Genomic DNA, 17338 nt, shown 5'->3' with positions numbered 1-17338 from the left:
ATCGGAAGATATAAAAAATATTTCCGTTTTTAATATATTCTTGCGAATATTGAGAGAGCGATTTAATATTTCGTTCTTAAACATGCATATATGAATAAACTTTTAAAAGCAATATCGTGATATTTAGATTTTTTAAGACTAGACCTGTTTATGGATGTAAAAACGTGAACGTGGCGATTACATATTTTGCGTATTATTCCCAGCACGTATTTTCCCGTGCATGCTTTGAACAAATCCTAAACGTTGCAACATAAATTGCAAGCGTTCAAAACTCGTGAAAAATTTCGATAGCCGAATTCTTTATGCGTGAACGTCCGTTTCTACTTGTGAGCAAGCTTTCGCAGAGAATGCGATGCAAATTCCAGTAGCTCGTCTATGCCAGCGCGTTCCATGGAAGAGTTTGAAATTGCGCGCAACCCTGCAAACAATCTCGATCGATCGAGAACTCTTAATCCTGAATATATCTGGAGCAAGATAAAACGCTGAATAACTACAGGAAAATTATTTTAGAAAATAAGTTAGAGAAGCTCTATAGTTATATAAACATTGATTAACTTTATTTTATCTTTGCGAGTGTTGTATCTTAAGAATTTTCAGATAAATTATTTTTGTATAAAGTGCTAAATAATAGTAGAAAAAATATTTTTGGAATAAAAATTAAAGAAGCTCTGGTTATAAACGTCGATTAATTTTATTTTATCTTAACGAGTGTCTTAAGAATGAGTAGATCAAGTAAATTATTTTTGTATATTGAACAATGGAAAGATTATATTATTTTTGAAAATAAATTAGAGAAGATTTAGTTTTATAAATGTCAATTAACTTCATTTTATTGAACCCTGTTTATAAACGTTGATTAATTTTATTTTATCTTTGTAGTGAGTGCTATGTATTAAGAATTATCCAATAAATTATTTTTATTCTTCTTATTGTTGATACAATGACTTTAGTGTCATTCGCAGTAGTCCTACATTTTTATTACTTTATGATTAATAACGATTTATATAAGTATAGAAAATGATTTCTGATGTTTTAATTACAACAATCGAGTCGTAATAATAGATCGAGCCACACGCAATTAGAGACGTCTTCAGACTGGAGACAAAAAGTTCAATCTCATTTCTAGAAAGGTTTCAGCGCTTTAATTTCGTATGAAAACGAAAAGAGGAAGGGAGAGGAAACTTTTAATCTAGCTTTTAATCGGGCTAGATTCTTCTTTTTCGTGCGGGAAGCACGCTTAATGAAATCCTATTTTACACTTGTACGCGATTTTTTTCGCGATTATCGTATTATTATATTCGGATTTGAATCAAGACCGCCGCGGGAAATGGAGCAAGTATTTCGCTCGTGTCGAGTTTAAAGAAGCTTATTCGCCAGTACAGTAAGATTAACCAAGCGCGATTAAAAGTTTTTTTGCTGAATACAGTTTGCAGTACAGACGGTTTATGCTTTTTATCTCCAGTGTGTAGCTACCAATTTAATACGACACTCGTTATTAGGGCGCGCAACTAGTGATTATTTTAAACTATCATTGCAAAGCTATTTCAATTGCAACTATTGTTGTCATCACAATAACACTATACTGTTTCTCTATCTCTTTGACGACAGATCAATTGCACGCGATGTGTATTGCGTCAAGATATGAATCAATAAAGAACCATTTACCCATCGGCAAAATAGCGCGATATCATCACAATACAAACGAACATTAAATAAACTACGAATAAAATTGAAATATTTATGGAAAGGTATTTTGTTAAAAAAAATATTGTTTCCTCATTCATACCGTGTTTATCTATCATGAAGTAATATTATTGTAATCGTGAAGTAAATATTGTTAATGTAATTTTTATAACATTGCCACAATTTTACGTCGCGCCTACATTCTCGAATTTCAATTTTAGCGCTACTGTGTTGCAATTCTCTATCGTTCGCATTTCATCGCACTCTCGCATTCTCAAATCTGCGTCACATCGTATCGTTCGTGCCGTCACGTCGCGATATTATCTCGCATTAGCAGCCTGAAATTTAATCATGCACTGAAAAAAAAAAATCTGGTTACATTAATTGGAATTCTGCAAAATGGATAAATCAGAATTTTCTGATTAAATTCATTATAATTCTATTATAATTCTATTATAATTCTATTATAATTCTATTATAATTCTACAAAAAAGAAAAAAAGATTCTAGAAAAGATAAATCAAAAATGTAAATATCAATAGAACCAACACTAATTGTTCGTTTATTATTACACAGAAAAAAATTAGTCTTAAATCGATGATAATCTTGTACGTATAAAGCAAGAGTATTGTTATCTTGCTTTAAAGCTTTTAGTCTTGATTTGATTGAATTTATATTGATGCAAGATTTTTAGTCTCGAATTGAGTCCTAGGTAATTTCTTGCATCAACACAAATTCAATCAAATCGAGACTAAAATCTTTGAAGTAAGATTACAATATTTTTGCTTATACAGGCAAAAAACATTCAGCATACGATAGATAGTACACAAGAAAGTACTAACAAGAAAGCCTTAGTGACATAAGTCTCGACAGTGACAAAAGCTGAACCGTTTCTGAGATATAAATAATTTTGTATGTTAGTATCATAATTGACTTATTGTCTCTTCTACGGTATGGTGTATATTATCTACCATGTAAATGCAGAATGGTTTTTTTTTAACACCCTGTGTATGAACATATTATTGTCGATTTAAGAATAGTTTTTTCTGTGTACAATTCTAATTGAGATAATCAGAATTCTGATTGATCTGATCAGAATCTTCTGGTTCGTTCATTTTCAATCAGAAATTTTTCTCATTGTGGAAAAATGTGTTCTTTCCGAAGCTTTCGTCATGATTTCCACGTGGATTACCGAATCGATCGATTGATTAACCGATAATTCATCGGTCGCTTTTTATCCGCCAATCGATTTTCATCCAGTACACCGAATCGAGACGCGAACCGTCCGGCTTAGCTCCCGGGCAGTAGTAGTCGCAAATAGAGTCGGTCGGACACAAGTTGGGATAAAGAGATTGTGCGAAAACGAAGTCTCGGCGGGAAGACATGAGCGGGGTCGGCTTTTTGGCGACCGTGAAGACGTTCGCGCCAGGCGGACGCCGACGGCGACGCTGCGAGAAGCAGCAGAAGGTCCTAGAGCTTCCGCCGGGTTATGGGATGCAGCCGGATGTCGTACCCTCCTGGGACACGGCGCCACCCATCACGCCACCCGCCGCATTTTTGCCACCGGGCTACAAAAAGGGTTTTCCAGGTGAGCTCTCTCTGCGCGCATCCCGAACAAAAGCGTCTTCGCTGCGACCAGTTTCTTCCTTGAACTGAGATAAGAAGATTTCGCCGTGGAAACATATCTTATATGAAAATGATCGTTTACAAAAGGATCACTACAAACTCGAATTTCTGTGATAGATATTGCATGTATCTTTGTCTGCTGATCGTCTGTATATTGTGTACATAACCAGCGGTACGATCTTCTTCCCAAAGGATAATAGAATTTTTATTTTTATCAATATGCGAACGTATCTATATATCATTCCCTTATTTTAAAAATAATACAACTCAAAGAATAAAATTTTGCAAGAGAAAGAGAAAGATTATTTTTTTAACTGGACAGAAAATTATTGGCTAATTAAATAATATCGGCAAAAAGAATATATTTTTAGAAACATGATTATATATCATTTTTGTTTCGCAACCTTTAAAAAACAACTCTTTTTAAAATCCGGTATAATTTATCAAAAGTGATAAAGTTATATAACACGAAATATCACCAACAGTTTAATATTTACCTTGATCAGCTAAAATGATTAAATAAAACAATTTCTTCCTCAAACTTTAATCACCAAAACTGTCTTAATTCTAAGTATTCTTTCTAAAAGACTCTGCTTTTATTTACAAAAACGACACTTGAAACGTGTTGTACTTGTTATTAAAAGGTGTTATGATGTCTTGAAAACCTTAAGAACAACACAAGCGCTATTTGGCAGATCGTGAAGTTAAGTTAGTTTACTTTTGATCATTGATAGAGTAATCTTTACCTAAATCATTTATGGTAATAACTCGAAAATCACATTTTTTGTGTCACTTTTGAAGTAAGAAAAAACTCTTTTTAAAAAGCAAAAATAATAAATCAGAAATTCTAATAATTGAAAACAAAATAACAATAAAGGACTATGAGCCAAGCTTATAGTGTTACAAAATTGCGAAACTATTGTAATTATTATGTTAGATATCAAAGAAGCAATGGCAATCCTTTGAATTAAATAATATATTGATATTTTCCACATGTGTCAAAATGTGAATTAATCCATTTCTATAGTTAGTTACAAAGTAAACAATGCCCATATTAATATATGCACTTAGCAAATAAACTAAATTTCAGTTTTCAAATTTAATACATTTTCTTGAATTATATTGTTAAACTTCATTATTTTTAAATTAACGTAAGAATAGTGATGACCCACAGAAATGATTAAAAATAACTGAAATTAAGTAATTTGACATTATGAATTTAACAGTATAAATTGCATATTCGTAATTAAAAGTATTTTTTTTATATCCATATATCTTGCAGGCGATTTAATTAATGCGACGACTTTTTCTTTAATAACTTTAACGAATTACCGAGAGAGAAACTGACCGAAGTGTCTACCCTAATTTCTGACTAACATGCGAGGTGTTAACACCAACCGAGCATTATATGCATTAAGCATTATGCGTTATTCGATTATAATTACAGTGTATTAATTACATTACATTGCACACTGAACTTTGATCATCATTTACGAGCGCGCTGCTGTAAACACCTTTTTTATCGTACTATTTATAAATTTGATATCGATGATTAATAATTTAAATTAAATTAATTATTTGACCATGTAACTTTTCTTTATCAGTATTTTTTATCAATTTAATCAAATTTCAATCTATAAAGCTCGATAATCAAATTTGTTGATGCTTCAAACTTTATACATTGAAATTCTCCAATAGTTTACAATCTATGTCACATACAAGTCGAATTTAATTTATTAACCTTCTGAGGACCGGCATGTTTTTGATCGACTTTTTCATTTTAAGGGCTAGAACTTCTTTGTCAATTCATGGGGTTGAGTGGCGAAAAGGGTGGCTCCACTATCGAGGCCCTAAAGGGACCTCCGGTCCTCCAGAGGTTAACGAATAAGAAGAAATCATTTGTAATATTTTTTATCACCATCTGTAATTTGATGTGTTAATTATTATTGATAATTTAAACGTAGAAGAAAAATTTAATTTATTATTCGCAATAAATTATTTGCAGTTTTCGAAATTCTTATTAGCATCAATATTATTAAATTACTTATCAATTTAATATGTGATATTATTACTCTAGTTCTATTCATGATTGCATTTTGAGACTGAAAAAGCTTTCGGCCCGCGATTTGCAGAATTGAATAGATATGTATATAAATTCATCGAAATATTTAAGCACTAATTGTAAGCTTTAACAAAAAATATTTCTTTTATTGATTTAATTTATCAAACATGATGCAAATCGATTTGGGCCCACGGTGAAATCTCCTTTCTTCAGCTTCCGAAAGAAGCACCTTGCTAATATCCGGCTGCCTCTTATCGTTCATTATATCGATTAAACCCGACACAAGGAAATAGAACGAGTTACGGGTTGACGCGATTGATGAGCACGATAGATTCTCCTCTTATTTAGGAAAAGGGAGGTGAAATTCCAGAGAGGATAGATAACGCGTAATTGGAGAAAATCGTTTAAACAAGACTCCTCCGGCGGAATTAATCGGAATGTGTGTACGAACTGCCCTCGCATTTTATCCACGATGTTTCTGGGTTTGCGTTATCGTAAATCCCCTCGAAGCAACTTCACTGCCGCGCTCTTTGCTTAATCTTTATTGCACCTCGCATCGTGGCGCATATGTTGCGTGGTTCAGCCTCTTATTTCCTCCTCCGCGTTGCTCTCGGGCACATCCTTCCGTAACATGATTGTCGCAGCAGTACAGCAGAGGAAGAATGATGGTAGCACTTTTTTTGCAAATCTTTTTATCTCGACGAGTCTGCTCACATTATCAAAAGCTGCAGCACCATTATGTATTATTACCGTTTATATTTTCTCGGTACTTTCTTTTCTTTTACTTAATATTACAGAAAGGGTTCAACTATATATCCTACCTCGCCTTCTACGAGGTTTTCACGGTAATTCATCTTTTTATCCTTTGTGGACGGACAACCTCATTTGAAGTTGCCCCTTTTATTTTATAATTTGCTCGTTCGACTTTTATAAAATTTGATCTATGGGGTAAGTTGATAATATTTTATTTTAATCTAAGATCAAACAAGAAAAAATTAATAATGGGAAACTCAATAAGGCGAACAGCATTTCGAAAAATTAATCTGATTATCGTAAAACTTAATTTTAAGGAATTTTTAATTGTAAAGTAACATGAAATTTCCAGTTTGTTGATAATGCTTTATTTGAATCTGAGAAAAAATAAATTCAGAATAGGAAATCTAATAAGACGGATAGAATTTAAAAAAAAAACTTGGTTTCAAGGAATTTTTAATTGCAAATTAGATATAATATCGAGTTTCCAATTTTGCTTTATTTTAAGCACATCTATGCTACACAAACAGTACTGATTTCTAAACTGACTATATAAATTCTAATCATGAGATCTCTAACATTAGATCCTTCTTCATTGGAGGTAAATGCTCGTTTGAAATCTGACATTTTTAAGCTACATTGAAACTCAGTAATACCAAGAATCTTCTAAAACTGAGTTTCACGATAATTAGATCGTGAATTTTTCTTTTTAATTTGAATTTAGGTTTCTAAAACCAGAATTAAATTGAACAACTCCGCACATCTTTAGAAAACAAGATGTTCTTTAAGTTTCTTTGTTAAAAAGATCTCCTCAGAGGATTAATTACTTCGAGGTACTCATTGCACGGGCCCTAAACGATTTTGAGTCGATTAACTGCTGATTTTGCAATCTTATCCTGTTTAATCTCGCAACTTATAGTATCGCGGAGAGATAGATAGTGAATTTTCACCGTCGGGAAAATACGGCGCACAAAGACGGGAAAAGATTCGCTATCTGATTTCTAGCTTGGTGAAAATTTGATCAGAAATTTTCCGATTGGCAACGCGATCGACTCGCAACGTAGCGATGCGACATGTTGAAAGGATGATAGAGATGCTGTTGACCCTAGGGCAATAGCAAAAGACGACATCCGTAAGTTGAGAGGTTCAAGTTCACGGTGAAGGAAATATTCTCGTTGGCATTTTTCCGCGCGCGTTTCTTCCACGAATCGTTACGAATTATATAATGCTATCTTGAGTCAGCAGCCGATTCGCCGATAGTCGTTCAGTTACCAATAAAAATAAAAAAATTGATGTAAATAATTCACAAAGATTTTATTTTTTAGTAATAAGAATTCAATTGAAAACTTCAAAGATATACCAGGTGTCTGAGATCACCCGTAAACCCCTTTTATCTCGGAAACAGAGCATTTTAGAAAAAAAACGTTTCAGACAAAAGTTGTATGATTTTGAGGTATACATAAGATATTGTCACTGATTTGACCTTGAATAGTCGTTTGAAAGTCATATGAAGGTCACATTGATTTTTCCAAATGGTACACTCTATTTTTTATTCTATATTCTTGTAGCTTATCTCGAGAACTTTCCAAAACACTATAATCAAATACTTTTTCATCAAGAATTTTTTGTATTATAAGCCTTGAAAGTTACAGTACCGTCGGCATTAGCATTACGCAATGTGTCCGACCGATAGTTAAAACCTTTTGAATGTTGTTCACGATCCTGGATAACATTTATCAAAATTAAGACCATTGGAGATTATTGTTTTACAAGATGTTTTATATTTTGTCAAAATATTGAAACTTTCAAGTCTTATAACTCAAAAAGTTCTTATTGAAAAATTGATTATAGTATTTTAGAAAGCACTCGAGATAAGCTATAAGAATATGCAATGAAAAATAGGATACACTATTTGGAAAAATCAACGTGACCTTCATATGACTTTCAAACGACTATTCAAGATCAACCCAATGACATCATCTTATGTACACCTCGAAACCATACAACTATTGTCTGAAACGTTTTTTTTTTTTCTAAAATGCTGTTTCCGAGATAAAAGGGATGTACGGGTGATCTCAGACACCCCGGTATAGGTATTAAATGTTACTATAAAATTGCATTATGTATATATTTATATCACAAATATTGTTTAACCTTTAGAGGATGATCTATTTTTAAAATCTTATAATTTTTCTTTGAATAGATTTGTTATAATTCATTTTATTGTATTTCTTGCCTCAAAATATGACACTGTTTCAGTTATTATAATGGCTTTCCTGTTTTGTAAAGGTTATAGAAGTAAAAATAAATACACAATTTTAATTTAAATAAATAATTTAATATATATATATACACTATATTGCTTAACAATTTTTTAATAATATTGCGATAACAGTAATGATCCTCTACGCAAATAAGATATTCTATCAATTATATTTGCATCACAAATATTGCCTAACCTTTAAAGAAAGTAAAATAAACACATAAGTTCAATTTAAATAAATAATTTAAATATACAATATTTTGTTTAACAATTTTTTAAATAATATTATGTTAACTTTTATGATCCTACGCAAATAAGATATTCTTAGTTATATTAATTCTGTTATAAATTTGTTGACGTTGATGTCTGTTCATATTTTCTCGACGTGATGCGATAACGTACCTGAGTTCTCAAATAATTCATAGCACGTGCAAGATCTCTGCCGTCTTCTAATGATTAGGTCGAGGCCGATGATTTTCTCTCTGTGGGCATCCTGCTCGTCCTTGTCGGATTCGCTTCGAATTTACCGAGATTATTAACATCAGATGCGGTGACAACTGGGTCGAATTTTTCATTGATGAATCATGAGGCGCCGTTTGCACGTTCCTCGAATTTCGGAGCTTGTGCGTTCCAGTTTCCTCTCGTTGCTCCCCCCCTCTCTCCCTCCTCCCTCTCTCCTCCTCTCTTTCTTTCTCTCCTTCTCGATCCTTTCCCATTTCTGTTTCTCTGTCTTTCTCCATTATTTCGTTCGCGGCATCTCTAAAATACGACATTGCAACGCCGACGATAAATCCGTGAGACATTCCTTTTTCCATGCGTCTTCGTTTATTTACAACGCCTGGAGTAGCCACGTTGTGTCTGTCACGAGTAATATTAGTATCGTTCGTGAAATGACGATTTCGTATAGATCGGATGATTAAACTATGCGGAAGTATTGCACCTAAGGGATCAAGCTGTCAGAACATGGGAGTACTGAATGAGGTTGCATTTTCAACTTTTACTGCTGAAATGGAGTACATTAATATTATTTAAACTAAAATTGGAAGAATTATACTTGTTACTATTTATCCTTATTTCTCTTATCTCCGCTTATCTAATAACTTTTTAGAAAATTCGCGAAATTTATCATTTTCATTATTTTAACGAAAATAAAGGGAAACCATAAATTGAAAGACAAGTAAATATCTAGTATTTTTATATATCAGTACAGAAAGAACGGTTTTGCTGAAGTATCTAAAAATTTAACTGGATACAGATCTGAATTTTATTAAACTATCAAAATAATTATGTACGCTCATGCTAGTTGCTAGATGTCGAAACTTTTTGCAGCATTTCTTATCATGCTTAAATTTCCTACATAATTATTGTGATGATCCGACAAACTTATTTTCAAATCCGTATCTCTCTAAATTTTTAAATACTTTAGCAAAATCGTTATTTCCATGTAATGTTTCGAGAAAAATTTCCGTTGATTGATAGCTATGAGAAATACGTGCGTTTTATTTAATATCCCTGGAAGCAAGTAATAACACGAAGTCTGCGAGTAGACGGCGCAAAAAAGTAGCTTCACTATAGCTCTTTGTGCGCGAACTGCATCGCGGACTATCAAGATGGATTATAATGTTCCGTGCTTTCTTACTTTGCTGAAACAGAAATCAATATCGCGTGTATAGATTTCAGGTACTTTGGCTCTTTATCCGATCATTATGATGATGGTTATATTGTACGTAAAGACTCGATCGGAATATCCATTTATAAATGCTACCGATACTGCTCATGATTCACAAATATTTGACATATAATAAATGAACTTTTTGCTTGCACGTGGATTACAGTCGCCGCGATGCGGACCGCATTTCTATGTAACTTACTTTCTTTCAAGGCTTTTTAATCCCACGTCTGAAATTCATAATAAATAGCAGTGATACATTTATGGACTCTCTACGAAGAAGTGAGGAATTAATGTTTGAAAAATTTATGCTTCTACTTAACTTAACTTCTACTAAACTTCCGCAGCTTAACGTAGCAACAATTTTCAAGTTGAATTTTAAAATTAAATTAAATCGATAAAACATTTTTCAAAAATCTTTATATGCATATTTCACAATTAAGTACATTACCGATTGTAATTATGGATTTCAAAACCTTTTTATTAAAGGTATTATTAATAAGAAAGAGTTCAAGTTTATTTTAAATTATGTACATTTGAAAAAACTATATCCTATATTTTTTAATTAAATCGAGGCCGCAGACAAATGTGTAATTCACGAATGAGTTAATCACGAACTTTTATTTAACTCGTATCCTTCTCCCTAATTACTTGACAAATATTCGTATTTATAACTTTTTCAGCGTAATATAAGCGTACCCGTATTTAAATAGACCGACAGCCATTCCATTTGTACTTGAATCAGAGAAATATCGGTGCCATTCGCATTTTTCTGTTACCCACAAATTTCACCGCAAAGAATAATCGATAATTCTATCTGCGCTACGTGTTAAATTGTTCACTCAAAATTATCGATAAACAAGATGGAAGTAATTGGAGCAGCGAAGAAGCAAGAACGCTGCAATTACTGTCTAAAAATACCATCTAACGTAACAGTGTTATATAAATTGACAGTTTTTATTATAGATTCGTGTTACTTTATTTATAATATTATTAATAGATACATCTCACTTTCTTCTTGCTATCTAACAATAATTTATACATATACAACTTTGACCATAAGTATGAAGCACTTTAAATTTATTGTATTTACTTAAATAAGTCATTAACAAAAGCTAAAGAATAATTAACAAAATGTTAAAATTGTTATAAAAATTAATATTATATATTTTTCAATCAAAAAGTTTTTAAATTTATTTTTCGTTAGAATGTTTATGTTAATTTGTAAAGATGCTTTATACTTATGGCTAAGCTTGTATTATAATATAGATTTTAAATATCTACGTAATATACTTATATTAGGTATTCGTGCAAGAATTTGAAAATAAGATTTGCTCTCTCATCTCAGTGCTGCGAATTAAAGATGGCATCGCACCGTCTGTAATTAGCGCTGTAATTACTCGGATAGTCGAATAGCGCGCATAATTATCATCCTGTTAGTTATTGGTAAAATTCTGCCATTCGCCGATCGGACTAATCCGGTGCGGATATGAGCACTTGGTCCTTAAGATCTATGGAAATTGTTCCTGGCTTGAATTAATTCAACGCCCGCGTAATTTCTACCCGTTGGCGCTTTTGCAACATGTTGCAGTTTGTTGTTATTGTTGTTATTGTTGTTGTTGCTGTTACTTGGAAAAGCAAGGAATACTTAGAAACCAACGTTTCTCACATCCTTCGATCTGATATTACATTGCCCTTACTATAATTGTCTGTAATTTAATTGTAAATCGAAGTACGTGAATATTAATTTGGACTATTTTGAGCGGATTTGTGTAAAATAATTTTGTTGGATCATCAAAATAATTATCAGTTTGCAAATTTATTTTCAAATTTGTATCTAACTAAATTTTTAAATACTTTAGCAAAATCGTTTTTTCTGTGAAGTCTCGCTGTAATTGCGGGGAAACAGCAAAGTTGCAATTTCAGACAGAATTCTACTGCAAACACAATTTTCACATATGCAATGATTGCGCGTGAACATTTGACAATTTGAATATCCAACTACACTTGTGTAAATATTCGCCTATTCCACGGCACCTTGAATGTAGATTTAAGGTAGATTAACAATCCGTGCAACCGACTCGGATTCACGTTAAATGGAAGTGCAAACAGAACCGGATTATTTCCACGACGGTGTACCGATCACACGTAGAAGTTCCGTTGGTAAAAGTGACGGACAGCGAGTACTCTTCCGCTTGAAATCCGTCCGGGGAAAAAAATCGCTTTAAAACTCAGCGCGCAGAACCTTACACTAATTAACATTCTACAAAACTTTGAAGAAAGATTGGCCAACTATATTGCATTTAGCAGGTAGTTGTTATCTACTTTGTGGAACTTTCAAGCGCTGCGGTTGATCGATCGCAGCGGTTACCTTCGCCGAAACGGTGTGCAACAAATGCAGTCTCTAAGAGGTAATACGTAACTGACAAACAATACCCGTATAACGCGCGCTTATGAGCACAGCACCATCGCATGTCATAGACTACAATTCCTGCGAAGCTAATGCCTTCAACCCTTTCATCCGGCCTTGTGATTTACGCGCGCTTAACGCGCGCCAGTTAATTCGGCGAAATCCGTATGTGTGTTGTACGTGTATCCGCCACGCACGTATAATCAATATATTAGCACTATAATATATCCACTGAATAATTATATCACCGCTATAATCGAGCATTCGCCGCGATCAATATATCGGCTGGGAATAATTTGCGAAGCCGGCGCCGCGCGGGAAGACACCGTGATATTACAACGATCCTCGCAACCCGATCGAGATCGGTTAACTGGTGAAATATCGGTTAATCTTCCATCGCCGCAATCTCGTTCGCGACGGTCGCGTTTATTAGTCGTCCGGAAAATTATTTCGCGTGAAAAGGAACGAGATTTAATCCAGCGTACGTACGTCCGTCCAAAGCCGCGCTCGCACCACTTGCAATTAATTTGATGAATTCGGTTTGGTTATTCCGCGCTCCAAATTCGCGAATTCGCATTTTGCAGATGGTCAATCCCCTTCCTCTTCCCAGCCCCTGGTGTTTCCTCCTGTCAGCTGACCTTATTTAACGCGAAATGAATTTAAATTAATTCGTTTGATTCGCATTCAAATGAATGGTAATTTATTTTAATTAAATGTGTCGCACGATTATTATGACCTGCTTGCGTGTGTCGACCGATAAGTTATTTTCTGGTGAATACGCGATGAAAAATCTGCCACGGACTGATAGGCGGTCGCGATCGCAAGGAAAAGGCAATGTCGCACTGTCAGTAAGTTAATTAAACGCGTTAATGAATGCTTTATTAGATCGATCTTGACAAACCGCTGTTGTATTGCTGTATAATGCAACTGTGTGGGCGAATGAACTTTAGCTCGTCGATTTTCGATATTCGGTATTTTAACTTTAACCGAGCATTACGCGATCGGTGATATGTCGAGAAATTCGCAAAGAAAATGTATGATTTTATCGACATAAAAGAGTGATGATAGATATTAGGAGAAGAAAATCTATTTCTGCGAAATGTCAAGAAAACAGAAAGACATAAGAAATTTGTTTTTTAACATTGGATAGTTCTGAGTTTTTGAGTTCTCACATTATCGCTATATTATAGCGTATAATAATGGAAAAATCTAATTATATATATATAGTTTTAAATGGTAAAACAAAACCTCATTTACCGTAATAGCATCAAATAATAAACTTTTGAAAATTCAGTAGAGGATTTCCTATTAATATCAGAAATAGCAAGCAGTTATTATATTTCTAGTGTAAAAAAAATGGAATTCTAGAATGTTTTGCTCTCATTTTAATAATTATGTTGATGAAATATTTGATTTTTTATTATACTTTTTTTACTTTTTATAATTTATTCGCTTGGTGCCGTTTATGCACAGTTGGCATATTTATGTTAAATTTAACAAATTTCGCGTGTTCCAAACGATCCACTCAAATTTTTGTGTTAATTTAATACAACGTGAATATTAATAAATAACAAATATTTTGTTAAAATTAAGAAAAAAAATGTAATATTAACACAATTTTTAAGTAAATTGTGGAAGCATATTTCTTCAGTCAATTCTTCAGTAAAATTTATAACATTTATAACATGTTAAATTAACGCTCGGATATGTTAAAAATTCAACATACAAATTTCAACAAGGATTTTATCACAAATACAAAATATTTTTTACTCCGTAAGAAACGTAGTATTTCTAATGTTAAGGACTTTACCTAGTAGAGATGAAACTCTAGGATCTGTTTTGATTCCATTATATTGCTTCCGTTATTCATTCATACTGTCGTTTCGTCCTGAGATTTCATCTCGTACCCAGGGCTGTTTCACTGCGCTTGAGGTAGTATACATGCATATGTTCTATTGTTCCGTAATTGCGTGGGCGCTTTCAGCCTCGATTACTCCCGCGACAATGCACATATTTTATTGAAACGCAATAACATCGGTAGCATCTGCGGTTAACCATACGTGCCGATGGCGGCTAAAAAGCCGTTTATGCCTGAATGGAAATAACAATCGTTAAGCCTCCAGGTGCTGCAATATTGGTTTGTTACGCGCATGATTCAATGAAACCAGAATATCGTAAAGAATACGAATTACTGGTATTACCGTCTGCGTCACACAATTATCTGTATGCAAAAATCAATATCTATTTGTTTGACCTTTACATGATAGGAAAGCCACTATAGTGACGCTGAAGCAAAGTTATAATTTGGGGCAATAAATACAATGAAAAATGATGAATTATAACAAATTTTACTCAAAAGAAAGAAAAAGAGAGAAAAGCTGTAAGATTTTTAAAATACCTCTGCCTTCTAAAGTTTAAAGAAGAAACTACCTCATACGCAGAGAAGATCGCTTTAAAATTATTTAGTATTAATATGGGATTATATTTATGCAGAACTTTAATTGGCGGATTAATGTCGATTTACATTTCATAGCATCGATTGCATCAGCTTCAATTTCCCGCGGTAACGATAACTTATTTCACGAAAGGTAAACGGTATTTCAATTAATACGAATTGTAGCTATCACCGTTATTTCGCAAACATGAGTTATTTGCGGATATGTATATATAAAAAATATAAAAAGCAGCATTTTTTGCACAATGCTCGCGGCGATTATAAAGGTCGACGTCTGTCCCTCCCGTCATTCATCCGCAGAATTCGCGCATACTGCTCCCATGCAATTTCATCGGTCGGTCCCCGTCCGTTCGCCTTGTAAACGTTACAACTGTTATATTTGCCGTCACCATCGCGGCTACGCTTCGTATACGATGCCAAATGGCATTCTGCGGTTTACGAGCATCCCGTAAACGCGCGCAACGCAAAACATGGATCGTCAACGAGATTCTAGTGACGCCATTTCCACCAGGATTAATATGATCAAATTATAACAGCCGCGGTCTTGCTTTACTCTGCGTCTGCCTTTTACGCGTCTATTAAAGTTTAGTTCTATATTATAGAATATAGATGATATTTTATGATTCTGGAAAATTATTATTGGTAAATATTAAATGCATCGAGAATGTTTCATAAGTAAAATTGCAAAGTTGAGAAAAATTCTAATAGGAAAAGACATAAATGAATCGATGAGTGCAGAAAGAGTCTAATTTTATTTGAAAATTTTTCTTTTCATTGATTTTAAAATGAGTACATTCTGCAGTGCAAATGAAGCGTTTGTCCCAGACTCTACCTAAACTAAACGTTGAAATTGATCAATCAGTATAGAAATCATACTAATCCAGAATTCGTCTCTTTTCAAAATTTAAAAAAGTGTTACATTGAGAAAAATTTCCGATAGAAAATAAACCAGTAAATTCTAATCATATCAATCAGAATTCCTGTCATTATGATTTTTCAACATCTGGTTTCTCGGCTAGAATTATATAATACATTTAATTGTAAAATTTTAATTTGTTCATTTTCTACTAGAATTCTAATTGCTAGAATTCCAATCAAATTCTTTTTCCAGCGTACAGTTCGTTAAAATATAGAATAGAAGCTTTTTTGATGAGATTTTAAAATGGCTAACAATTCAGTTTGAAAGGCAATCGAAAGAGATATTTTAATAATCAATGCTTTATCTCCAAGAATCAGGAATGTTTCAAAAATATTGGACGTTATGTTTTAATTCCTAAAAATAATTTTATTCTTTTTACTGAAACTAAAATTAAACAAGTTTTTGTTAAATTTGATAAATATCGTTCCTTTCTTTTTTCAACAGTTCAAATGATCTGAATACATTAAAATATACTTACTTCATTAAGATTTGCAATAAAATTGCAGTACGTTACATAATGAGATTACTACGGAAATACGACAAGCAATACGACAAAATGATTCTTCTCCTCATCAACAGGTGACTCATAGATTCGCAAGCCAACCTTTTGACGAAATTGGAACTGCGGACGATTATCGGTCTCGTTGGCGGACAGAGAGTAATGACGATGTCGACAGCTAAATTAGTCCCGCAGCCGTCAGTAGTCGATCTTCGTAAATTCGCGCTATTGAAATTTCAACATCGTATGTACATTTTCATGTACATAAAGTATACATTCGGGGTGTATGTGCAAACGAGCGTTCACGTCGAGAGCGGAGACTGTACGCGACCTAGCTGTCGTGGGGCTAATTGCATCCCTACGATAACCGTAGTCGACATCATCCTTATCTCGTTCCCATAATGTCGGAAACCAGTAGAGTTTTAATTGGAAAAAAGTAACTAACGAATGCTCCGTCGTTTCTCTTTTACTCCTTTTCGACGACGCCGCTGCCAGAATTTTCGAGGAGAAACTAAAACCACCGGAAAACTCGTGAGAAAGCAAACAAGACGCGAAAGTGCCCCTGAGAATTAGTTTCGTCTTTCAGGTTAGTTCACTTAGTCACACATACTTTTTATAAGATACGTTGCATTTATATGTTACATCCTAAACGCAATTCGTATAGATGTACTGAGAAAAATGTTCGGTATGAATAATCAATATTTTGTTCATATGTGAATTACGAAAACTTTTTTATTTTTTAATTTAAAAAATTGTGTTCTAATCAAAATTTAGTTAAAATAACCAAATTTTTTTATTGGAACAACACAATTGTTAAATTAAAAATTGTGTTATTATAACTAAATTTTTATTGGAACAATACAATTGTTAAAATTAAAAAATAAGATAGCTTTTGTAAATATTTCACATATCAACAAAATAATGATTATTTCATACCAAACATTTCTCTTAAAAATCGAAATTTGTATAATAATCCAAGTAAATTCACAGCACAAATCGT

General features: G+C 33.2%; 1 protein-coding gene across 1 annotated transcript in view; it reads left to right on the top strand.

The window, feature by feature from the left end:
• The window catches only part of LOC108726266 (phosphatase and actin regulator 2), a 257521-nt gene that overhangs the window by 199841 nt on the left and 40342 nt on the right, over positions 1-17338 (top strand).

This window comes from Mycetomoellerius zeteki, unplaced genomic scaffold (assembly GCF_001594055.1).
Source record: "Mycetomoellerius zeteki isolate Tzet28-1 unplaced genomic scaffold, Tzet1.0 scaffold407, whole genome shotgun sequence".
Classification (NCBI taxonomy): Eukaryota; Metazoa; Arthropoda; class Insecta; order Hymenoptera; family Formicidae; genus Mycetomoellerius; species Mycetomoellerius zeteki.
The sequence above is the reverse complement of the archived record's forward strand: the minus strand, read 5'-3'. Positions and strand labels throughout refer to the sequence as shown.